This window comes from Schistocerca cancellata, chromosome 4, assembly GCF_023864275.1.
Source record: "Schistocerca cancellata isolate TAMUIC-IGC-003103 chromosome 4, iqSchCanc2.1, whole genome shotgun sequence".
NCBI lineage: Eukaryota > Metazoa > Arthropoda > Insecta > Orthoptera > Acrididae > Schistocerca > Schistocerca cancellata.
Window position 1 is genome coordinate 447294122 of NC_064629.1, and position 26739 is coordinate 447320860.

A 26739-nucleotide genomic window follows, 5' to 3' on the forward strand; every position below is an offset into this window, starting at 1 on the left:
TGTGGGAGGGAACAGTGATCAATGTGTTACAAATATTTACTATCAAAAACAGTCTTGATCACAATTTATTTATTACGTTGACCGGTTTCGACCACTACTGTGATTATCTTCAGACCAATAGTAGGAGGTTCTTACTCATTGGTCTGAAGATGACCACAGTAGTGGTCGAAACTAGTCACCGTAATAAATTGTGATCAAGACTGTTTTTGACAGTAAATATCAGAGATATTCGTTTTGTACACAGCCTTTGTGGTTTCCATAGGGATGATGGCTATGTCTATGAACTACTTAATAATTGCCCATAGCGCCACTTACAGCAGAACGAATCCGCTATGTCAAAATTTCACACTTATTTTATTGCAAGGTCGTCCGCGGTTGTGTTAAGTCCTTTCCTGCGCCTTTGTTCGTTTTATTTTAGGTTTAATATGGGTAAGTTGTCACAGACTGAACAATATTTCTCAAACATTTTGAAGCTAATGTCTGCAGTATTGTACCTTACTGGTTCCACATACTTAACACGTTATCTGAATATTGTTGCTGTCTCATATCTGTTTAAAAATGACACTATACCTTGACACGAATCAACAGTTCGAAGACGTACAGGAACTAGTAATCGTAAGCTGTATCAGCCACATGTACAAGTTTCCGTGATGATGGTACAAAATTACAGGAAGGATAAAGCTTTAAAGTATAAGTGACGGATACAAAGGAGTGTTAAGGTCCGGAAATTCGCCAGTAAACTCTTAGGTGGCCTAATCTCTATGAAGTAATGAAAGGAGGAAAGGAGGAAACGCCACATGTTTTCCCAGGGAATTGTCTACCAGCCGTTTAGCCCTATGTTGCTATCAACTGCTCCACCAGCCAACGTACGTAAGTAGCAAGTTTCATGAGATTTGTCACCAGCCACATATTTTACGGGGAGAGAGGAATCTTGCCATTGTGAATACTGTGAGCGAGAGCGAGTTCAAATGGCTCTGAGCACTATGGGACTTAACTGCTGTGGTCATCAGTCCCCTAGAACTTAGAACTACTTAAACCTACCCAACCTAAGGACATCACAAACATCCATGCCCGAGGCAGGATTCGAACCTGCGACCGTAGAGGTCGCGCGGTTCCAGACTGTAGTGCCTAGAACCACTCGGCCACTCCGGCCGGCTTAGAGAGAGTGTGTTTATGTATTTTGTAACTAGTCGTTGAAGGTCTGTTGCTATGTTGCATTGGCTGGATGAAAGTAAGATCGATAAAGCTTTTCCCGCAAAAGTAGCAACTCTTAATTGACCCTTAACATTTTCAATCCATTGAAAGATCGCGAAAAAAGTTAGAGCAACTGTGAAGGTGTTAAAAGAGGCAAGTCGCCCATTGTTCGCCGACTCAGTCGCACTACGTCCGCTCATTTTAATGGTCACCTCTAATTTCGCGGGTTACAACGCTATAAAACTTGTCGCGTTATACGGTACTAACGTGTAACTTTTTTTCTGGAAAGAGAAATTCTGGTAGTACGTGCGTCAAGAGTACAAATTAATGATATTCGCGCACATTACTCTGAGAAGGAGCTTGAGCGAACGAGTACCACCATAAAGAAAGGACAAAAAATATGATTTCTAAAGACAAGTCTTTTTACCTGTTGTGAAAAAAGTACCATAACTTTGTTCTGCAAAATAATGACACCAAAATAAAACAGGCAGCTTTCACACGAAGAGTAATACACGGTCCAGTCACAATGTGACGACCGCCTATGTTCAACGTCAAAGTGCAATACCCACGTGCGGACAGCAGTTAGTAGCACTACTGTGTGGCGGGGACGCGGCTGAGAGTGCAGTCGCCGTCGTAAAGCGGAAACGAAGCTATTTATCTGACATTCAAAAGAGCATGATAATTATCTTTCGAACCAAAGGTGGAAGCGTTTCCGAAACGGATAATTTTGTAATCTGTTAACTTGCCGTCTTGTTTAAAGTATATCGTGCATGGCAAAATGCGTCGAGGCAACTGTAGTGCACTACGGACCCATAGATGACGGGGGGTGGGGGTGGAGGGGGGGGGGGCGGCGGCGGCTGTGAGTGTAGGTGCTGGCGAATGGACATGCTTCTGTTGACCTACTGACAGCCCAGATGAACCAAGGGGGGCTACCAACAGTGTCTCCTCAGCTGCATTTCAGCGAACGTTGCTCCGCAAGCTGAGCTTGGTACATGAAACCATGACGACTGTTGTTCAGTGAAGACGAAGGCTAGAATTTGCGTGCCAGTAACGCAACTGGACGTCCACTGAGTGGCGACAGGTCGTCTTTTGAGATGAATCACGTTTTATGCTCCATTGGACAGATGGCATTTGGCGGGTACGAAACGGTCCAGGCCGGAGGGAGCATTACGATATGGGCATTGTTCTCGCGGCATTCCCCGGGACATCTCGTTATTCTGGAAGGCACAATGGCCCAACACAACTAAGCATCTACCCTTGGGGACCACGATCCAGTTTTATAATAGCATTCACCAACAAGACAGTGCAACGTGTCAGACAGCTCGCAGTGTGTGTGTGTTTCGAAGAGCACCAGGATCCGTTTACTGCACTCAACTGGCCACCAAACCCCCGGATTTAAACTCAGTCGAGAATCTGCAGGACTACCTCGCGTGGGCTGTTCACAATATGTATCTCCAACCGTGAAACCACGGGCAGCTGGCCATGGCACTGGAGTCGTTATTGCTCCACTTTCCTGTCGGTACCTTCCGGAAAACCACTGACTCATCCTTCTTCATGCATGTCTCACGCTGCAAAAGGTCCGTATTAAGGCTTTGACAGGTGGTCGCATTTTGTAAGTGGAAAAGAGTGGAAAAGAGTGGAAAACAGTGGAAAAGAGTGGAAAAGAGTGGAAAAGAGTGGAAAAGAGTGGAAAAGAGTGGAAAAGAGTGGAAAAGAGTGGAAAACAGTGGAAAACAGTGGAAAACAGTGGAAAACAGTGGAAAAGAGACAACATAGCAAAGGGTTCCCGGTTGTCCTAGAAGACGCTGTGTGCAACACTGAACCTATCTGTGCCACAGGTGCCAACGATCAAGATATAAATTTTTATGCTACTGGCATCTGTAAGGACGAGTGTTCGAAAGCAGGTACGACAGGAGCTTATGGTCCCGTCAACGACGAGGTAATTAGAGACTGAGTACACGCTCGGATAGTCTGATAGGGATTAATTTTATACAGTTCTTTTTAAAGAAAATTCCGATATTTGTCTTAGTTGATGCAGAGGAACTAACCTAAATCTACACTCCTGGAAATTGAAATAAGAACACCGTGAATTCATTGTCCCAGGAAGGGGAAACTTTATTGACACATTCCTGGGGTCAGATACATCACATGATCACACTGACAGAACCACAGGCACATAGACACAGGCAACAGAGCATGCACAATGTCGGCACTAGTACAGTGTATATCCACCTTTCGCAGCAATGCAGGCTGCTATTCTCCCATGGAGACGATCGTAGAGATGCTGGATGTAGTCCTGTGGAACGGCTTGCCATGCCATTTCCACCTGGCGCCTCAGTTGGACCAGCGTTCGTGCTGGACGTGCAGACCGCGTGAGACGACGCTTCATCCAGTCCCAAACATGCTCAATGGGGGACAGATCCGGAGATCTTGCTGGCCAGGGTAGTTGACTTACACCTTCTAGAGCACGTTGGGTGGCACGGGATACATGCGGACGTGCATTGTCCTGTTGGAACAGCAAGTTCCCTTGCCGGTCTACGAATGGTAGAACGATGGGTTCGATGACGGTTTGGATGTACCGTGCACTATTCAGTGTCCCCTCGACGATCACCAGTGGTGTACGGCCAGTGTAGGAGATCGCTCCCCACACCATGATGCCGGGTGTTGGCCCTGTGTGCCTCGGTCGTATGCAGTCCTGATTGTGGCGCTCACTTGCACGGCGCCAAACACGCATACGACCATCATTGGCACCAAGGCAGAAGCGACTCATCGCTGAAGACGACACGTCTCCATTCGTCCCTCCATTCACGCCTGTCGCGACACCACTGGAGGCGGGCTGCACGATGTTGGGGCGTGAGCGGAAGACGGCCTAACGGTGTGCGGGACCGTAGCCCAGCTTCATGGAGACGGTTGCGAATGGTCCTCGCCGATACCCCAGGAGCAACAGTGTCCCTAATTTGCTGGGAAGTGGAGGTGCGGTCCCCTACGGCACTGCGTAGGATCCTACGGTCTTGGCGTGCATCCGTGCGTCGCTGCGGTCCGGTCCCAGGTCGACGGGCACGTGCACCTTCCGCCGACCACTGGCGACAACATCGATGTACTGTGGAGACCTCACGCCCCACGTGTTGACCAATTCGGCGGTACGTCCACCCGGCCTCCCGCATGCCCACTATACGCCCTCGCTCAAAGTCCGTCAACTGCACATACGGTTCACGTCCACGCTGTCGCGGCATGCTACCAGTGTTAAAGACTGCGATGGAGCTCCGTATGCCACGGCAAACTGGCTGACACTGACGGCGGCGGTGCACAAATGCTGCGCAGCTAGCGCCATTCGACGGCCAACACCGCGGTTCCTGGTGTGTCCGCTGTGCCGTGCGTGTGATCATTGCTTGTACAGCCCTCTCGCAGTGTCCGGAGCAAGCATGGTGGGTCTGACACACCGGTGTCAATGTGTTCTTTTTTCCATTTCCAGGAGTGTAGATGCCCACCGTCGTCTAAAATGCGACACTAGCGTTTAATACCACGTCAACTCGCTCGGTACGAGATGTGCACGTTCACTGGACTATCAGCATAAACACTGATGGAAACCAAACAGCCCAGCTTTCGGTGGTACGAAGTGCTATTGTTTATGACCCGGCATGCCTACCACATTTGTATCATTGCAACTCTAGCACTGTTGTTTTCGGGTTTCACTTTGACCACAAAACGGCTCTGAACCAAATGATCTGTCACTATCGAACCAGATGTGTTTCGTTGACCTGACGTCTTTTTTTTTTACTTTCCACTTGAGCATGTGAAAGTTCGCATGTGTGGAATTAAGAATACTCAGCACCGCGTCCCTAACGAAGCAGACGCTCAGCTTATAAACAGTATTGCTGATCATAAATGTAAACACGAACATGTTTTGCAAGTTTTTCTTCATATGCAGTAATACCGTTTAAAGAGCGGAGCTGCGTGTCTAAATGCGTTGTGGTTAGTTAACGAAATCATGGAAAGTAATTTCTGATTAGTACATATAAAACGTTTTGCGTTGATTCTACGGTTGAGGAAGTTACAAGAAATCCTCATGCACATTTTACTATATTTACTTTCCCCAGTCACATATTGCTTCATCTCTGAAACTGAGTGCTTGGTCAGTAGTACAATAATTCGCCGTAGTTCAGATTCGGCCTCCGTAGAAATGATTGGATAAGTCTATTCACAGATCGGACGTCAGAACGAGTGAACCGCCATGTCTACTCATTCCAACTAAGCCTCCGGTTAATGACAACGTTACTTCAGTTTCAACATTGTTGGGCGGGGGTCAGAGAGGGGACAGTTTGACAGCAAGAGTCATAAGCGACGAGTCACGTTCTGACTGCTTTTCTCAATACTCTTAGCATATATTAGAATGAAGAGGTATTGCTTTTAGGGGCAACACTATTGCCGAAAATACATCTGAATCCTAACACTCACGGGCGGACAATAAAGGGAATGGGATGCGGACTTCTCGACCTCAGCTATCTGACGAAAAATTGTAGGTCAGGCGTGGACTACCCGTACAAAGGGTCTAGTAGGGTATTTAGTGTTGCGTGCACTACTTTAAAGACAGAAATTCCTCCATATCCCCAATAAGATACATACTGATTTCGGACAGAAGATAACTGTCCCTATTAATTAAAGATAGAACTACTCATGGCAGACTGGAGAAAGAAAATGTTAATATCGTTTTAGTTAACTGTGGGACTGTCTATGAAACGTTTCCAGAAGTATTCTCGCTTATAAACTGTAACATCGTCCACGTATTTAAAGGACAGAAACCTGGCTGGAACCAAATGACAATAGCAACGAAATTCTAAATTTCGGCTAGAAAGTATGCCGTCAAAATAGGTTGAATGCTGGTATTGCATGCGCGTTTGTAGTCGTAAAAAAATACGATAATATGTATGGTTCTTACAGATTCCGAATGCAAAGTAACTTGGGTGAAAATACATGTAGAAGGTGGATCAAACATGGTCATCGGATGCTTTTATAGATCCCCCGTTTCAGCAGCAGTAGTGGTAGAACATTTGAGGGGAAATTTAGGGAATATTTCGCGTAAATTTTCTGGTCATGTTATGGTGTTAGGTCGAGAGTAACTTACCAGCTATAGACATATCCAAGTGGTTGGTGCCAGGTTCTATGCTTGGGGAATCATGTGACATTGTTCTAAATGCCTCATCTGAAAATTACTTTGAGCAGCTAACCAGAGAACCGACTTGTGCAAATTAAATATTAAATTTCCTGCTCACCAACAGGTCCCAAAGATTCGACTTAGATAAAGCCTCACAGACAAGTATCAAACGAATCCAAAACCAACGTAAGGAGGGCCATGCGTAAAGCGTTCAACATATTCTGACTAAAATTGTATCTACTGACTTTACAGAAATCCGGATGTTTTGGTCGTATGTTAATTCAGGCAAGGATCGAAGCCATTCGTCCATGCACTCTTGTGATTATAATGGCATCGAAACACGGATACACAGATAAGGCCGAAAAACAAAGTCTTTCCAAAACCGTTTCACTGATTAAGATCGCACTGCAGCCTCCTCCTCCTCCTCCTCCTCCTCCTCCTCCTCCTCCTCCTCCTCCCCCCTTTCTCTAAATCATCGCACAAGTGTCAAATTACATATCGAGGTAAGTGATGTGATAGAAAAGCAACTGCAGTCACTCATCAGAGGAAAGGCCCCTATACCTGACGGGATACCTAGATTATTCTACATAGGGTATGCTAAAGAACTTTCCCCTACTCTTGCAGCAGTTTAGACTAGGTCGCTATATGAGCGAAGAGTTCCTAATAATTGGGAAAATGCCCAACTTCTTCCCATTTTCACTAACAGTCATCGTACAGACGTACAATACTGTTGGCCTAAAACTCACGTCATTCTCTCGTATAATTTTGGAACATGTTTTATGCTCGCGTATGACATCTGCATCATACTCCACAAGTCGCCTAACAGTATGGGGCCGCAGGTACTTCTTATACCGGTAACTGATCCCCCTACCCTGTTACACTCCTGAATGACAGGTAGTAAGAATGATTGTCGGTAATACTCTGTATTAGCTCTAAGGTCTCTAATTTTCCCCTCGTGGAGAACACGGCATCAACCTGTGCGCCTTCGTTTACGGCGCTATAGATCACATGGTCCTGGAGCGAGCTTTCGCAAATCTGTTCGCAGAATCCATGTTGATTTGTTATATATGGCCCTTCTTGAAAACGAGAATGACCTGCGCTTTGTGACCAGTCGCTAGGTACCCTTCGTTGCTGCTGCGATCTACGATTAACTGCTGTTAGAAGGGGAGCAAGTTCTTTCGCATAACCTTTGTAGAATCGTATAGGTGTCATCGGATCCCGACGCCTTTTCACTACTAAGCGACTAGTTTCTTTCCTCTTCCGCGATCGATTGTCTCAGTAGCTGCCATTTCGACGTCCGTAACATGATTGAAAGGAGGCATTGTGTTACCATCTTCCACGGTGAAACCGTTTCGGAAGACCTAATTCAGTATTCGGTCTTCTGTATCTTTTGTTTAAGTACCAGTATGGTCACTTAGTTAATGAGCAGATGATTTCGAACCATTTACTGATTTTACACACTGTCGAAGTCATTGACCGCTTCTCACAATGCTCTCCTTATCATCATTTTAGCTTCGTTCAGCTTTTGTTTGCTAGGTAGGCTTTGACAGATTGTGTGATGCTCTCTTCGTAGGCGAAGCAGTTTTTAGCACTGCTATTAAACCACGGTGGGTCTTGCCGCCTGCATCACGATGTTTAATGTTAAGGTCCCAAGACCGTGCGTTCATGGAAGAGCCAACTAATATTTTGCTACATCCTACATGTATCTTGCGAAAGACCATGAAGGTAAAATTGCAGAGTTTGGAGCTCACCACTAATCGCTCTTCCAGCGAACCATTCGCGACTGGCTCAGGAGAACGTGGAAGTTACAGTGGTACACAAAGTAACTCTCCGCTGCACACCGAAAGGTGGCGTGCGGATAATAATCTGTACATGTAAGCTGTCCCCTTCGGCTGTGTATAGAATTCTATCAATCTCAGCCTAGCAACTGTCTTTCCCATGACTAGTTTTGCGTGGTCGTTGCTCGGTGTAAATACCTGGCACTTTTGACTGGTTCCAGCTACTAATTGCCCATTACATTGTCAAACGGTATGGTCTCTACGCTCATTACCTTACATTTCTGCTTTTTGATCAGCTGTACCAACTAATGATCGTCTTCAAGTCTTCCCGCACGTTATCACAAATCTGAGGGTCAAGCGAAAGATTGGTTTAAAAACTACAGCGCTTCACTAAACATGTTCCTAGTGGATGTGAAAAGCCCTTTATTTCTTCCCAACTCTTAACTGGCGTCCATGGCCAGTTGTATGCGAGGGATCTACAGCGTAACGTGGATTGCAATGTGATGGTGGCTTGACATTATTCACAATAAGAAATCTTTGCCAGATGTCTAAGAACTGCTTAATGATAGGTAATCCTAGGATCGATCAGATGCCGAACCCGGAACCTTTCTATTGATGGTTTGGTACTCACTGACCCACTGAACTGCTCTGAAGTTCCTTAATTATACAACTCAAATATTACGGAAAAATAGCTAATGAACGCGTAAGGGCACATAAGTTTTTCTATGCAATATATTCTGGAAATATGCTGAAAAAAGATTAAGCCTCTTGTCAGATTAGATGTATGATGAGTCTTTTTAGATGACCAGGTTCCTTAGCCTTCCACTTGTTTCGTTTCGGTGCGCAGCTCGCTCCAAGATCATTATCTGCACAACATGAAGCCGGCACGAAACCGGCTCGGTTCTGTAAATGCAGATAGTTCCAACCCTGCTTTCTCATGTCTCCTTACTTGCAGATAGCTCAGGTGCCACGTGACGTCTAACGTTTTACTCGTTACTTCTCTCATGGTGGAAGAACAAAAATTACCATTTGTTGTACAGTCCGGTATTCAAACCTGTCGGTATTTCGGCCACGGCGCCTTATGAGGGATCTTTTGAGACCATACATTATTCGCAGGAAGAGAATGCGTTCCTCGAATAAGCAGTGATTCTCTCGTACTCACAACATTCTTCCAATAGGAAAAGTCGCAGCGGCTTGTAGGCACGCCACTTAGCAACATCGCTACAGCCTGAACAACACCCGTCAGTTTACCACGCTAGAAGTGATACGGCTAGTATTTTCTAGAATCGCATCATGGGGTTCCTGTTTTATTGATGAGCCTCTAAATATCCCAACAGGTATGATGCTGCGATTATTTGAAAATCACTGGATACAAGGCAATCCAAGTGGAAGCAACTTCACCGATGTCCTACCCATTCCGCACAAGTAATTACAGACCACCTCAACAAGACATTTGAAGGTCCTTGGACCCGTCGTTCTGGATATACAGGGTGTTGCAAAAAGGTACGGCCAAACTTTCGGCAAACATTCCTCACACACAAATAAAGAAAAGATGTTATGTGGACATGTGTCCGGAAACGCTTAATTTCCATGATAGAGGTCATTGTAGTTTCGTCAGTATGTACTGTACTTCTTCGATTCACCGCCAGTTGCCCCAATTGAAGGAAGGTAATGTTGACTTCGGTGCTTGTGTTGACATGCGACTCATTGCTCTACAGTACTAGCATCAAGCACATCAGTACGTAGCATCAACAGGTTAGTGTTCATCACGAACGTAGTTTTGCAGTCAGTGCAATGTTTACAAATGCGGAGTTGGCGGATGCCCATTTGATGTATGGATTAGCACGGGGCAATAGTCGTGGCGCGGTACGTTTGTATCGAGACAGATTTCCAGAACGAAGGTGTCCCGACAGGAAGACGTTCGAAGCAATTTATCGGCGTCTTAGGGAGCACGGAACAGTCCAGCCTATGACTCGCGACTGGGGAAGACCTAGAACGACGAGGAAACCTGCAATGGACGAGGCAATTCTTCATGCAGTTGACGATAACCCTAATGTCAGCGTCAGAGAAGTTGCTGCTGTACAAGGTAACGTTGACCACGTCACTGTATGGAGAGTGATACTGGAGAACCAGTTGTTTCCGTACCATGTACAGCGTGTGCAGGCACTATCAGCAGCTGATTGGCCTCCACGAGTACACTTCTGCGAATGGTTCATCCAACAATGCGTTAATCCTCATTTCAGTGCAAATGTTCTCTTTATGGATGAGGCTTCATTCCAACGTGATCAAATTGTAAATTTTCACAATCAACATATGTGCGCTGACGAGAATCCGCACCAAATTGTGCAATCACGTCAACACAGATTTTCTGTGAACGTTTGGGCAGGCATTGTTGGTGATTTCTTGATTGGGCCCCATGTTCTTCCACCTACGCTCAATGGAGCACGCTATCATGATTTCATACGGGATACTCTACCTGTGCTGCTAGAACATGTGCCTTTACAAGCACGACAACATGTGGTTCATGCACGATGGAGCTCCTGCACATTTCAGTCGAAGTGTTCGTACGCTTCTCAACAACAGATTCGGTGACCGATGGATTGGTAGAGGCGGACCAATTCCATGGCCTCCACGCTCTCCTGACCTCAACCCCCCTGACTTTCATTTATGGGGCATCTGAAAGCTCTTGTCTACGAAACCCCGGTACCAAATGTAGAGACTCTTCGTGCTCGTATTGTGGACGGCTGTGATACAATACGCCATTCTCCAGGGCTGCATCAGCGCATCAGGGATTCCATGCGACGGAGGGTGGATGCATGTATCCCCGCTAACGGAGGACATTTTGAACATTCCCTGTAACAAAGTGTTCTAAGTCACGCTGGTATGTTCTGTTGCTGTGTGTTTCCATTCCATGATTAATGTGATTAGAAGAGAAGTAATAAAATGAGCTCTGACATGGAAAGTAAGCGTTTCTGGACACATGTCCACATAACATTTTTTTCTTTGTGTGTGAGGAATGTTTCCTGAAAGTTTGGCCGTACCTTTTTGTAACATCCGGTATATTGGGTGGTTATCTAATTATTTACGCGAGCACCGTTGCGATTTACCGCCATTGCCTCAAAACCAGCACTCTCCAAACCTTTCTGTGTCTGGACCGTTTATACTGAAATAAAGAGCTAGTCAGCTTGTATGGAAACTGATAATGGCATGTGCTGGGTGCAATCCCATCTTTGTTACCTTACTGCTGTAGTTGATGGAAATGAGTGTCTCGTCTTAAAAGCGTATCTCAATTGCTTACAATTACTACGCGCAGCTGGTGCCAGTGATGTTCTTTGCTCTGTTAACCGGTATACCTACAAGGTTACTGTGAAAAATCACATTCTGAATTTAGGTAAACGCGGAAAACAGATACGAGAAATTCACACCAAGGACAGGCCACTGTGTGACCTTCGCGTCAAGCGGTCTCTGTCCAAGGCTGGAGAACGCCCCGGAAATAACAGCCAGACCGGGAGTCTGTACAGACGAACGCAGGAGAAGCACCAAGTCGTAGCTTAAATGTTAGACCTATTTTACTGTTAGTCTTGTACGGCATACTAAGAAAGGGCGCTTTCTCGTTGGACGAACTGCACGTGGCGTCCGTTATGCAACGGGGAACGTGCTCTTCCCGCCAGCAGCTCAGCGGCGAGGCTAACGCAATGCTACGCAATGCTTACGTAGCGGCGCACGCAGCACTTGCATATCAAAGCACGTTACACTTACCCGCAACCCTTGCAACATGTGCTCATCCTCATTTCGCAATTTGATTTGTCTTCGTTTAATTCGAAGCAATGACCCACTGAGTAAAAGCCTCTAAAAAAGCTTATTTCAGCTTCTTTTGTTTTCGTGATGGTTCTGAAGCACAAACATTCCACCAAACTGATCTAGGAACGTAAATTGCTGATTATTCGAACAGTAGGCCGAGCAGGAAGAGGGAACATCTTAACTCTTGCAGTAATATCACAGTCCTAATGATATCTCTGAACCAACAGCAATGGGGCAAATAATCAAAGAATTTAAGTGCCCGAGAAAAGATGGTCCATTTCAGTAGATGAGAGGGAGAGTTCGACCAGAAGGAGTAGAAAAAGTGAATTATTTCGATAAGTAAATTATGAAGTAAGAACACTATGTCTAGAGCATCAAAGGAAGGTACTGAAACACTAAATGGGAATGTATGAGGTAAACATAACTGAAGAACTGCGCTGAATATAAACTCTCGGAAAATTATTGTTCCACACCAGTACAGAGCAATACAGATGGATATGGCTGAGAAGGTATCCGAAGCCACAAAAAATAGCGGACACGATATTTAATATGACATGTTGCCCGGTCTTCTGAAGAGAGTGGGTTCAATTAAATATCTTCTTACAACTCATCTTAGGACAAACTTCACATCTTTAATCCAATAAATCGTTTGAAACGTGCTATAATACAAAGATAAGGTTTTTCCGTTAAATGTTGGATACGTAACTGAAGTAGGAGCACGTAACATAACATTTTAGAAGAGATGGTTAAGCCATAATTACACACTTCTCGCTTTTACCGTGAGCGATACATTTTTTCAAGAAACTATGTAGTACATGTTAGTATAAAATTTGATTTCATTGCTGCAAAATATTAACTTGGTGTGCTTTTAGACGCCTTCCTGGCAAATTAGTTGTTCAAACAGCTCTCAGAAATAGGCCAGTGGCATTACTAATTATTGTCTCGACGTTTCGGCTACCAACATTACACCCCGTAAGGAGTTCATTGATTGCTTTGAGTACGACATTGCACCTATTTATTGTTTGAACAAAAGTCAAACATCATGCAGTAAACGGCCATGACTAGCAAACACGCTAGATTGAAGATGCAAATCCATGCCATTTCTAAACCAAAGTCCTCATCCCGGTTGATTAGGTTCTCTTCTAGTCGTATTTACTGAGAATATTTAACCAGTTTCCCAAAAACATGTAGTTGTGATCAGTAGATAAAGCACTCATTCGGACACCACCACTAGTGTTCCACGTATCGTCCCTTACAGTGCGTCTGGCTTTTCCTATTTACCATGTTAGTACAAAATTTGATTTTTTCCTCTCTTTCGAGGCAATAGATCGTCCTTAACTCTTGTTAGATGAGTTGCCGCCTTGAAAGGCTGTAAGATCGCTTGTACTTGATTCCTGTTAATTTGAAGCAAACACTTCCTAGATACGGAAGGAAGGCAGAATTTATAAAATTCCACGTATGATCTCCTTGAAATTTTCGTTCCTAGTTATGCAGGGCCTGACAATTTGAATGCCGAACCATTTGCTGGATATCATCATACATTTGAGCGCTCTCCATAGCGTTCATCTTTGTAAACGACGTTTATTGCGTATTATCTCTGGCTACTTTGTTACTCTGGGGTGCCAAGGAACAAACAGGCACAGACCCGCACTCAGAAGTATATCAGCAACACTTTTTGACAACGGTACTAAAGTTTGTACTCAACATAGCTTAATACGGAATAATAATGTCGTTGTGCTCTCCTAACAATCACTTAGCTGTTATTTATTCTATTATGCTTCCGTTAAGTTCTGACATAGTATCAAAATAACCGACACTTTACTAAATGGCACTTAGGGAGGAAAACTTGTTACTCTGTAGAATGATGCTTTAATCTAACGTTACTTTTAGTTTTTACTTTCAGCACTATCTATGGACCTAGTAAATTTTCCACTGGCCTAATTAGTTCCATGACAAGGCACGCTTTCCCTCCTGAAATCTTCTCGGTTTATCAAGACAGTGTCTTCTAGTTTCTACACGTCATTCTCAGGCAAAGGCACGAATAAGAAACTTACAGAAAAGTTTCTTCAGGAAGACGCTGCTACATTGCTGGTAACCCTACAGAATATCTGCACATTAATTAGCTACTATTTCGATTATTCTCGACTGATAAAAGTTTAGGTTCCCGCCATTTGCGAAACATTCGTATTTTACTGAGAGAGTCACTTTACTATTCATAAAACCGTACGAAATTATATGGTCGCCATGTCTGATCAACTGAACACACAATACTGCAAGCCTTGATAACCAGCAATCTGCTCCTAAAACCTGGTTTAACTGCGATACCCACCAATTATTAAAAACCTCAAATACTACAATTCCAGTCACTCCTCCGATTGATATAAACGTGCGGTATAGCCAATAATGGACAGTTAAACAAATCATCGAAACAAAAAATTAATAGTTACAATACCAATTTTTCATTTGTGTTCCGGTTACTAAATATATCTAAGTATTAGTGCAAAGATATATGTCATCATTGATATAATCCTTTCTCAAAACTAAAGCTGCCAACACTATTCATACGTTCTGATTTTGTTGTTACAGTCTTCAGTCAGACTGTATGTCTGATGCAGCTCTGTCAGGTTATCTTACGCAAGTCCTTTTATTTCTGCATAACTGTAGTAACCTACATCCACTTGAAACAGCTTAATGTATTCTAACCTTGGTCTCCCACATATCTTACCCCATGTATATATTACAAAATTAACTTTATTTTATGATTAAGGATGTTTGATATCCACCTATCATCCTTTCAGCCAAAGTGCTACACAGAACACTTGTAATCGATTCGATTTACTGTCTGTTAACTGGTTGTACGATACACTAAACTATTTTTTCTATGTTCTGTAACACCAGTCAAAAAGCAGCTATTACACTCTTGTTGTACTGTCTTTTGTGCACGTTTCACTTTCAGATATCGCTAAGGCAAGCAATTCACTGTGTCCGAAGAAGATATGTTCTCTGTTGGAGCCTATCATTTTATCATTTTATTTTTATCTCACCAGACTGTGTGTGTGTGTGGGGGGGGGGGGGGCGCTTTGTCCTTGACTAGACTGGAAGAGCTCACTTGTATAGTAGCTTGTAACGATGCAGCTCACATTAATTACGAATAACTGCGAGGCTTAACATTAACATGCAGAGCAGTCACGGCAGTGCCAAAGTTAATACGAGTGCCATACTAAACATTTATACTCGTAATTTCTTTTGTCGTTTAACAGCCGTGACACATTTCTACTTGTTTAACTGCTTCTCAGTGTCTTATACCAGTAGGTTTTTTGTCCTATAGTATTATACTTTCTTAACTCTTTTAAATACGTTGTGTCGGTCTGTATTACTTCGCTCTCGAAAGAGCACGTCACATTATGTCACACCTTTAGGTTCTGCAGTTTACATAAACACGTGGCATAGCTTTGTTGTTGTTGTTGTTGTTGTTGTTGTTGTAAGTACATTAAACAGAGCGTCATTTTAGCTACATTTCTTGTAAAACAATACACATTACGTTAGCAGAACACAAAATGTACATTAAATAGTAGAGAACGTAGAAAGGGTTGGCTCAAGTGAAAAAAATCTCATTTAAGATCACAGAGTGAACCACCTAAAATTATACAATCACATTCTGTGAAGAAATGAAATTACTTCGTAACAGCACCTAATAAATTTAAGGGAAGATCAGTAGAGGTATAGTGAGTATGGAAATAGATTTTTATTCTTCAAAATGTGAAAATGAAGAAAAAATGGCTGAGCACTATGGGACTTTACATCTGAGGTCATCAGTCCCCTAGAACTTAGAACTACTTAAACCCAACTAACCTAAGGACGCCACACACAACCATGCCCAAGGCTGGATTCGAACCTGCGACTGTAGCGGTCGCGCGGTTCCAGACTGAAGCGCCTAGAACTGTTCTGCCACAGCGGCCGGCAAAATACGAAGAAATATATTGCCTGGCCTCTGAACGTCACCGGCTTCAGCTAAATTGAAAATTTATAAGGAAGATGCTTTGAGAAGGGTGAGTGTGTGTTCTTTCTGTTAGATTTACTTCCTCAATAACGGTCTGTACTGCTGCCTAAGTAAGGAAACTGTTTGGAACTTAAAGCTATGTAATTAAACGTAGACTTGCCGGATTTACGACCAGTTTGTGTGTAACCACAAAAAAAGTAATCAAACGCGGTGCTTCGGGGCAGAGGAGAAGCAGTCATCACAGTAATACCGTGATATTACATTGCATAAATCCATAGCGCCCAACGTATTGTTAGATGAATAAATTTCCACTTTATAGGTTCCGATCGTGTCTGCAAAATCTGACTAAACCTCTTCTTTTAATAGTGCGATCGCAGTCAGCAGAACAGGACAGGCGAGAAAGATGAGTTGTCTATCAGTCGTAACTGCCCTCACTTCTTTTTAACTAATTATGCCTACGTTAAATGTTCTCGCATACGTAAACGGATGGTCGAGACTTAACAACAACAACAACAACAACAACAACAACAACAACACGTCTTACTATAGAAATAAATTAATGTGACTCCAGCTTTTATTGGGAATAATATTTTCAGAATTTCTGGGAACAAATTTTGGGCCTCTCCCCGGCATGTGGTAGATATACTTCCAATTTGACCAGTAGTAGGACTACACTACAGAAAAACTCCTTCACAGTGAGAGAGATCACAAGAAACAGGCCTCAATCTCAAGACAATACATAGATCGCTATTATTTTTTCACTAACTTCGACCATGTTTAGCCCATAGGTGTATTACCATCAAAATGCTGATAACTGAGAGGCTCATCCTATATTTTGAAAAATTAATTATTGTAACCAATTGGTGAACGTCATTTTCCATAACGGAATGTAGTTAAACGAAAGGCTCTTAAATTTAGCAGGTTATTTTAAAAGATAGTCAATGGGGAGTCCTCAAAGCTTAGACTGCACACGCAAAACAAGGTCTCGTTTGTCAGAAACATTGGTACCCTAAGAAACAATGAGTAGCTTTGAGAGTGAAAGACAATGAAGGTGTGGCGAAGCTTTGGACAGCCTTCTCACATTATGTGCTCCATGCTCACTTGCCGGAACAGTGGTGGTCATTTATACTGTAGGCGCTGTCTTGTTCGTCACAAACTGGTGTACATTTTGCTTACGGACTATAGCTTTCTGGCGAGTGTCCCATTAATGTGAAAGAATTTGACTAGACGCAATTTTATGGTACATTGTGTCATACAAACGTGATAGGCGACGATCTGTGACAGACATGACGATAGCACAATATCAATGCAGGCACAAGTGTTTCTGAGTGCACCGTTCCGCGCACATTGTTTAATATGAGAGTCCGCAGCAGACCACCACTACGTTTTCCCATGTTGACGAAAAATAGTAAGTTACGACTGCATAGGAATGGGCTCATCGAAATTTAACAGTTGATCAATGGAAACGTGTCGCCTGGGCTGCTAAATCACGTTTCTTTTAACATTAGGTCGATGGTGGTGACCGGATACGCCGTCATCCAGGCGGACGGTTTTTCGAAACATGCACGGCGTCACCGACGCAGGCCCATGTGTGGCGTTGCATGCTGCGGAGGACACTCATCTCTCTTTCATGGGGCCTATGAAGTAATTGAAGCCACCATGATAGCTGCGGACCACGCGAAAATTACTGTGGACCACCTGCAACCCTTCATGCTTGATATCTTCCTCTACGTTAATGGCGTCTTCCAGCAAGATAACTGTTCATCAAGGCCAGAATCGTGCTGCAGTGATTTGAGGAACATGCTCAAACTTCCTGGCGGATTAAAACTGTGTGCCGGACCGAGACTCGAACTCGGGACCTTTGGCTATCGTGGGCAAGTGCTCTATCATCTGAGCTACCCAAGCACGACTCACGCCCTGTCCTCACAGCTTCACTTCCGCCAGCACCTCGTCTCCTACTTTCCAAACTTGACAGAAGCTCTCCTGAGGAACATGATAGTGAACTTCACGTTGATATCTTCGTCTTGACCACCAAAATTACTTCATCTTAACCCAAAGGAACACATCCCAGACGCTATCGGATGGCAGCTGCGTGCCAACAAGCCACCAGCCCGTAATTTATGGGAATGAAGTGACCTATGTGCAGACAGCTGGTGTCAAATTCTTCCGAAAATGACTACAAAGGACTTGTGAAATCCGTGCCTCGCAGACTCGCTGCTATGTTGCGTTCCATAGCGGACCATGTTTTGTCTGATCGGTGTATCTCAATGGTCATACTGATAACAATTTACAGACATGTTTGACTCCTCTTGTATTTTGTGTGGAGTCCTACCATCCCATCGACTCTGCGGACAACCGATGCAGATCTGGAATGGCTGTGAGTCATTTCATTTTCAATCTCCAGATGTTTGGACAAGAATGTTTTCAAGAATGGTAAAGCTGGAGAAGTCTTAGAAGCTATTAACAATGGCTCAATTTGCTGGTTTCACATATTTGTTCTTCTGAGTGCTGTTTAGAAAACAAGCATAGTCTCTCAATAAATTAATGAACGTGTCTGCATTTTCATGACCATTCAGTTGCCATTTAATTTTCTTAAATAGGCCACAAAATTTTCACCCCGTATGAAGAAAACATTAGTAGACTATGAACACTCGTAATGGAAATTACGGTTAATGCCTTTCTTTTCGTGAGTATTAGTAGAATGGGAGAAAATGTTTAAAGCCACGTTTACGAGTTTGCAGATAGCAAGAACGTATGAACAGCGTCACAACGACGTGGATAAGTGAGAGGCGGTTCGAAATAAATTTAAGATTGACCGCTTCATTTGTATCACACGTTAAACTGATGCTTAACTTCATTGACTAACTGTTTTAAACGGCAATTTTCGAAGAAGCATGGTGACCTGTAAACAATGGCTTTTTCAGCCTTCCAGTTGAAATATAACAACGGAAAATGAAGCCAAATTTTTTGAACTGTATACCGCAGACATCACCTTAAGGATTCAGGCATAAACGCTAATGGCTATATTACTGGACGAACGAGACGACGTGACATCTCAAATCGTTATATAAGCTCCGTGAGTATCGACCTTATTAAACATCAGTTCAATATGCTTTTAGTCACCCCTGTAAAGGAGACCATTTTATTCTTACTGTTTACAGCCAGGTATGTACCAAAATACATTTGGATGAAGGATGATAAAATGCAGACCAATCGTTAACGCCATAAGGGGTAATACCAGCTGAAATCAAGAATACTGAAGTAACGAAACTGCCCCGGGTTGCCTAATGAGCCGTCTCAGCATTTGCCTGAAGAGATTAAGGTAAAACATGGCCAACACAAATTTGGATGACCAAAAGGGGATCTGAACAGAGTACTTCCTGAATACGAGTCCAGTGACCCAGATTCACCTGGCTCGGTGTTGGTTCGTGTGTTTCCATGTATTGTTGGAACAGTAGTAGAACCTAATTAAGAAGCAACAGCATCTCTCTCTCTCTCTCTAGAGGTGCTAATCCAGTAACAAAGCCTATGTGCAGGTTGGAAGGATGCGCTGGAAGATTACTGGTTTTAACCAATGTGCCGTAACAAATCATGTAAGAACTGTCCAGAGTTCAAGTCAGTTTCTGTAAAGCATCTCAGAGGACAACTTAGTGCCTAACTTCGCTCAAGAGTGTTCATTGTAGACACGAGAAAGAGGTACCTCTGGTGTCTTATGAGTGATTAAAATTTTATGACGCTATCAGGGGCAAATGTAGTAGGGTTATATGAAATAAAGACACCTTGGCAACAGGCTTTGCAATGAAACAGTAAGAGTATGGTGAAAAATTCATTGCCTTTACTGAACGGTCTTTCTCCGAGCAATATCTTAACGAAAACTGCGGGCGTCAGTACACAAAATGAAATGTTTACGTATTTACAGGTTTTGCTTTTAACTATGTCTTAAAATTACTTGACACTGTCGCCCCTCCTGGTCAGTTTAATTTAGAAATACTCTTCCGAAACGTCTTCTTAGTGAAAAGAAACCCCAAATTTCATTGCAACTTCGGAACTTTTATCAAGTCTATCTTTAAACACTCCCGTTCATAGTCCTCTTTCTTCTCGAGCAATAATAAAGATAGCAATTACAAAAATGACATTTAATGTAGTGTGACCTATGTCGAGGCACAAATGGTCTTCCAATAGTATCACGGAAAAGTCAGCTCTAAGCTGTTACATCAGTGTCAGCGCGCTGCGCGACAGAAAAGGGCGTGCACGGTAACAATTCCTGTGTTCAAGGCCAAGGTGAAGCTACGGCAGCTGATCGGTGATCCGATCCAGCCAGGGACTTTCTGGTCTGTTGACAAGAAAGCGCTTTTATTTTACAGTGTACATTTTAATCATTGTTAATTATAGCTTCTAAAATTGTTAATCTATTTCACTATCTGACACCTGTTTATCAGTTGTTGAGATATTTGCTCAGTATCTTGGCTCTTAAAATGATGGTTCCCTCCTTATTGAAGAAAGTGAAGTTTGTTACGAAAGGGGTGCCGTCTTTCGTATTAGCACTCGTCTAACAAACATCCAATTACCTTGTTCTAGGTATTGCGCGTGATTACTTAGTGTGATGTTTCAAAATGGTTCAAATGGCTCTGAGCACTATGGGACTTAACTGCTGTGGTCATCAGTCCCCTAGAACTTAGAACTACTTAAACCTAACTAACCTAAGGCCATCGCACACATCCATGCCCGAGGCAGGATTCGAACCTGCGACCGTAGCGGTCCCGCGGTTCAGACTGTAGCGCCTAGAACAGCTTGGCCACTCCGGCCGGCAGTGTGATGTTTCCGCTGCTGACAAGGCTATTCGTGGATATGCAAAGATAGAGTGCATATCTAGAAACTAACCATGAAGTCTAAATAAAGGAAGGAATGTTGGGGTTTAAAATTCCGTAAGGACAAGGTCATGTCGAAACAGTGGAATCAGTCAGGATGATGATGAGGAGGAGGAGGAGGAGAGCTAAGACCCCGTCTGGGTACCCTCAGTTTCGTTTTTTCTTTGTTTCCTTAAATCAGTTCACACGAAGGTCGTTATTATGCCTTCAGAGCTAGAGTTATGTTTCCGAGTCATCCATTTTCAGTCTGAGTTACTGCCCCTTTAAATAAGTTCGATGGCAACAGTATGTTTAACTTTATCCTTTTTTCTACCATCCAAGTTGAGGCAAAATTTATAATTAATATTTCTCGCAATGAATATCGGTGTATGCCTAATTTAACATGTTTCTTGCGAGATACCATGGGGATAAAACTGCGCCAGGCCATTACTGATCGAATCTTAGATGTAACCGACGTTCCATACACGTTTTAATGCATGTTACTGAGCTGATACGGGGTTAAGTCTTTTAAAGATTATCGGTAAGTGGTGTGAATAAAAATCAGGTACTTCACGCCTATTTCAGTAGCGATTTAGATAATAGTTTTGCAGAGACATCTTTTCTGACTGCGTAAGGATGCCTTAGTTCGGTCCATAGCAAACATTCTTTCTTTAAAAGTTCCACGGAATGGAATGGGGAAACATGGCTGGGCGTTCTCTAAACCTTCCTGCGCCAGTCTCTGGCATCGAGATCCAATATTGTTAAAGTAGTAGCACACTGGAGACGCTACAGTATCTGAATAGGTTGCAACCATAAAAAGAAAAATATTTTATATATTCCGCTTAGAAACCTAAAAAAAGTTGCCACTGGCGATGTTTCATTCTTGGGCAACGGAAATTTTCAAGATGACAGACGTTTCCTAGGACGGTTTTTCCGTTGAAGACACTAATATTCCACAACCTCACTCCAGTTTCCGTCTGAGTCAGGCTTCCCTTCCTATTGACCTCTGAAATACGTAAATCTTTTTGTGATTGTTGTAGAAAATTGTTTGTCCACAGTCACATCTTAATGTAAACAACATTGGTCAGCTGATGACTTAACATTCAAGTCTGGCCAATGAGCTGCTCCCAGTTCAAATTCTGGCTCGACTGTGGTGGATTAGGTGTGCTCTAATTTCATTAAATCAGTTTAGAAGGAGAGAATCCTTTAACAAACTGATGGACACAGTCTTTCCGTTTCAGATTTAGAAATTACTTCTTTATCGATTTAACACTTTTAGGCGTGAAGCTGCTTAGGCTAGGCTACGTTAGGCTAGGTAACAATACGCACTAGAGGGTGTCCGTCATTTAACGCGTCTACTGTGGAATTGTTGGAATCCATCTGCAACCTATCAGAGTAACAAGGAAAAGGGGAATTTCCGAAGGCTCCCGGGCTGGCGGGAGCGGTTTCTACGGATGTAGCTTTCTCCGAAAGGGAGGAGGCGAGAGAAAGCACGTTTCATCGGCCGCCAGCCGCGACGAGGTGCCAGCTGACAAAATCGCTCACAGCCACAACCTGACAAAAACCGTTACGCAACCAACCGTACATAGCTGTATGCACTCACCCGTCTGGGCCTTATATGGGACGAGCAGGCCTTCGAGAAGCGTAGGCAAGTATGGGTGTGATAGGGTGACTAAAGACGATAAATCTGCCACAGGTTTGAAAATGTGCACTTCTTCACGCATCGGTCGAATGTTACAGATACACTTGCCTGCTCGCTCCGAGTTATTAAATCACTGTATCAAACGTCTGCATGATTGACGAAGATATAGTAAAACGACTATGTTTTAGCTAGTGCAGTACTATAATGCATTGATATCTGCATTGAGGAAATGATCGACCAGTGCTATGATGAGTGTTTAGGTTGCTAGCTCAGATGGGCAAATATGGTGGAGGAAACTGACCGTGTTGTGTGATTGCCTTAATCACTACGTACTTTGTTCTGTAGTTACCAGAACGCTGTTTATGAAGTCCCTTGGGTTCTCAACGCGAAACTCCAACAAAATTTAAGTTTAATGAGAAGGAATATTAGGATTTATTGTCCCGGTGACCATGAGTTGGTTAGAAAATAGCTCAGATTGGGGAATTGTGGTAAGCTGCTATGGAACCAAACTGCTGCGGTCATCCGTCCCTCGAATCCTTATCAAAGGAACCATTCAGGGAGTTAATTAGGAGAATCGCTGAAAATCTAGAGCTAAATGTCTGGTGGAGGAATTTTATCGCCATTTTTCTAATCCGAAGGGAAGGAAGGAAGATTAGTTATAAACGTATCGTCGACAAAGAGGCTTCCGAATTCAAGTCCAATGTTTTAATCACTGCGGTTCCCCGATCAGTCAGTTTTACAGAAACGCGGAGCTGATCATCATTGCTGGAAACTAAAGTCTACATTATGAGAGTAGGAAGATAAATGTTTAATAGAATCCATGAATCAGCTAACGTTTTGTTGAAAAGCGGTCTCAATCACGGATCCAAAAGAGAACGCGAAATAAATCGTCCTCGCGACGATCACAGTCTCCTCCCATTTCTTTCGAAAGACATAGCGCGTCTTCATCGGAAAAAAACCCCCAAACTACCTCATGTGAAATACAGACTTGGAAATTTGAATAGACGAAAAGTACGCAGCTAACTCTCACTTCAAGAGTATTGAGTTCAGTTCTGACACAGTTGTTATATACAGCCTGGAGAAAGGACCTCTTATTCCGTCACGGTTAGAGAAACAGCGTTTTCGACAGACTACAGAGAGATTCTACTGCCTCCGACTTTTCTATGGGTTAGTAACCCTAAAGACAAAATAAGGGGCGGGTTTAGTACTCAGATGTATACAGGCAACTAATTTTACTCGCTTCAACTGCGAGTGGAACAGGAAAGAGAATGACTAGCAATAGTCATAGCACCTTCGCCATGCAATTTGCATTGGTTTGCGGAACACGTATGTAGATGCAATTTCGTTATCCATACTACTGTAGAGCGATAACACAAAATCAGCTTCAAAGTTCTTAAGGATGTATCCAGATCAAAACTTTCGCGTTTCTTCCGACTTCTGTTAACTGTCACGTGCTTTTCTTCCTGCGCGGACGTATTCTTTACAAAACTTCAGTAACTGCTACAAAGCCACGGATTCAAAGTCTAGCTACAGCTACCATTGCCTGCCTACACGCAGGCGGAAAGCAGTCTGGCCGTTGGCGCGGAGCCTGTTTCACTTTCAACCAGCGGAGAAAGCACATTTATTTGCTGTGGGAGTCGTCTGGCCGCTAAGCCTCTTGAGTTCCGGGTTACTGCTTCAAAGCTTTAGCGCTGTTTTTGTGCAATGACTAAGCGCAATGTAAGCGAATTTCCTCTAGAGAGAAAAAGAAAGGTTCCATTGACAGGTCATATTGATACAAGCAGCACGTTATCTCTAGCAGCGTAAGTCTATCCCAGACTTAAGTTGCGATAGGACTATTAGATGCAAACTAACTGGTGTTAGAATTCTTTTTCCGTAAAGGGCAAGAAATTTCATTCAGTAGAACACCGCAAAAATTGGCCATATCTGACATACCTGCGTTCCAGTTCAATAAGAACAATAAAAACTCATAAGAAATAATAATTCTCCTAATAATTATATAGCTTTCATCCGCATAGATTCTCACATTAATGATTGTAGACGACTTCTAGAAACAAAAAATATATATACTTCCCATGAAATATTCATTTCAGGGGGCTTGTAGACTTAAAAATCGTAGTTGTGCCTCGAAATGAAATAAGTGTATAAGGATATTCAATATTTCGTTAGTATTTAAAGACATCTTTTTGGTATGAAAGGCAGTACACGGCAAGAGTTAATGCGACGGATACACTGCACAAATAATCTAACGTTTCTCTGTTTAAGACTAGATAAGAAACTTTAACAACCTGTTCAGTGAAGGAGTAACTCTCTCCCGCACGACAGCCAATAAAAAGCCGGCACTACTACTGAAGAATGACTCAGTTTTATATTACACATGGAAGAGATTTCACGCAACGGGAAACTGTAGTGTGTTTATACCAAATAACTGCACTGCATTTATTTCTTCTACTTTCTACATTTGTTACAGATCCTTTGCTTAAGTGGCCTAATTTTTTCCGCCAGTGAGGATAACTATCCAGTAAAATTAGCTTTCTCTATCATCTCACTCATACATTTTCTGAATAGTGCAATAACCTGTAAGGGTTTTCTTGGCTAAGTACAGCTTTGGAATTAACGAAATATGAATATATTTATATTAGTGACAAAAACAAATTACACTGAGAAGCGAGACCTCCACATTCGATCATATCTGTGGTGCAGAATAAAAACTGTAAGCCAGATTTCCGATGGCCAGGTGTAATATACAAGAGTAAACACTTTCTACCTACGAAAGGTTGCTTCGTTCTGAGTGTTACATGTTGTGAACAAGAAAAACGTTTCAGAGTATTATTTGCTCCGTACATTGGAAAAACATACGAGTTTAAGAAGTTGCATTAGAGAACACCGAACTTGTGGGATATGCTAGTCGATACGGCAATAGAGAGAACGACAGTTTCTCCTTGCAGTGCTTGTGAAATTTGATAAAGCTGAAAAGCCTTCTCCTGGAAGTACATATCTCGAAACAAGTTCTTTCCATACAAATATTTACTTCTCGGAACGTAATCGGGTGCGGCAGGAAGAGAGTCGATATCAGAAGACTGCTGGATGACAGACACACACACACACACACACACACACACACACACACACACACACACACACACACACACACACACTAACGTAACCGCAGCAACAAATACCGAGCTGTAAGAATGAATGTGGAACTGACGCTCAAAACATGGATAACATTTCTGCGGCATTAAAAAGCGAAGGCAACGAAACAAAAGTAATGAACAGTACCTTATCGGTTAAAGCTGGAAGCACAACAGAGACCGCGTCCTTCGAAGTACCAGACTCGACGACACCGTTACTGGACCAGAGTCATCGCAGAAGCAAAAACTGACGATCTGTTTAAGTTCTCAAATGACCTCGGGTGCTTGGTAAAATCGAGTAAGAGGCGAGAGCGGCTGCCGTTTCTAGCTGGATGCGGGTGCTGAGAGGAGTCCACGGTCGGTATCTGACACACACACGTCGGCGTCGCACTGACACGGCGGCTGCTAGCCTAGCGAGCGGCGAGTCCTCCGGCAGCTGCGGCCGTCCTCGGAAGACTGACGAGGCCCGCGTTAGGTGGCGTCGTGGCCGGCGTCTGCTTCGCCTTGCGGTACGTACCTCTCTACCTGTGTGGCGGGGCGGGCGGCCACGGCTGCACTAGGCAGCGCGGGCCCGCGCACGCCTATATATTCCCGCACTCTCTCAATGTCAGTCAACAGCCTTGGCAGGCGCAGGCCGCGCTCCGCTTGCCACCACACTCTGTTTGTTGTCTCTGCGTCCAGATCGTCTCGAGAGCAATATTCCCAAGAAGGAACTGGTCTTCGTCATTTTGATCCCCTCTTCTAGTCGGCTAATCTCTCTTAAATGATTTTACCGTGGGGCCCAAATCATTTGAGAACTGAAACAGTTCGTAAGTTTCTGCTTCTGCAAGAACTATGGTCCATTAACGGGGTCATCGAGTCTCGTACTTCGAAGGTACTGAGAGTCATACTTAGGTAGAAAGGGAAAGACGAAACAGTAGAATTTAACCTCCCGTCAACGGATTACGTCGTTAGGTAGGAACCCCAAGTTGTGATTCATTATGACGCGACAGGAAATCGGTTACGGTCTATTCGTATAAAGCGGTAGGAAACCTAAATGGCATTGTGGTGGTCTTCAGTCCGAAGACTGGGTCAAATGGTTCAAATGGCTCTGAGCACTATGGGACTCAACAGCTGAGGTCATCAGTCCCCTAGAACGTAGAACTAATTAAACCTAACTAACCTAAGGACAACACACACATCCATACCCGA

The 26739-nt window shown here is 43.4% G+C and overlaps 1 protein-coding gene across 2 annotated transcripts in view; it reads right to left on the reverse strand.

Annotated features, from left to right (window-relative positions):
- The window catches only part of LOC126184614 (elongation of very long chain fatty acids protein-like), a 163692-nt gene extending 137589 nt beyond the window's left edge, over positions 1-26103 (reverse strand). Inside the window, exon 1 of one of the 2 annotated variants that reach the window (XM_049927070.1) lies at positions 26066-26103. The gene's annotated coding sequence lies outside the window, so the exon portion shown is untranslated. Of the gene's footprint in view, positions 1-25696 lie in introns of both variants that reach the window. The other variant, XM_049927069.1, reaches the window with a different exon arrangement.
- Between the last annotated feature and the right edge of the window lie 636 nt (positions 26104-26739).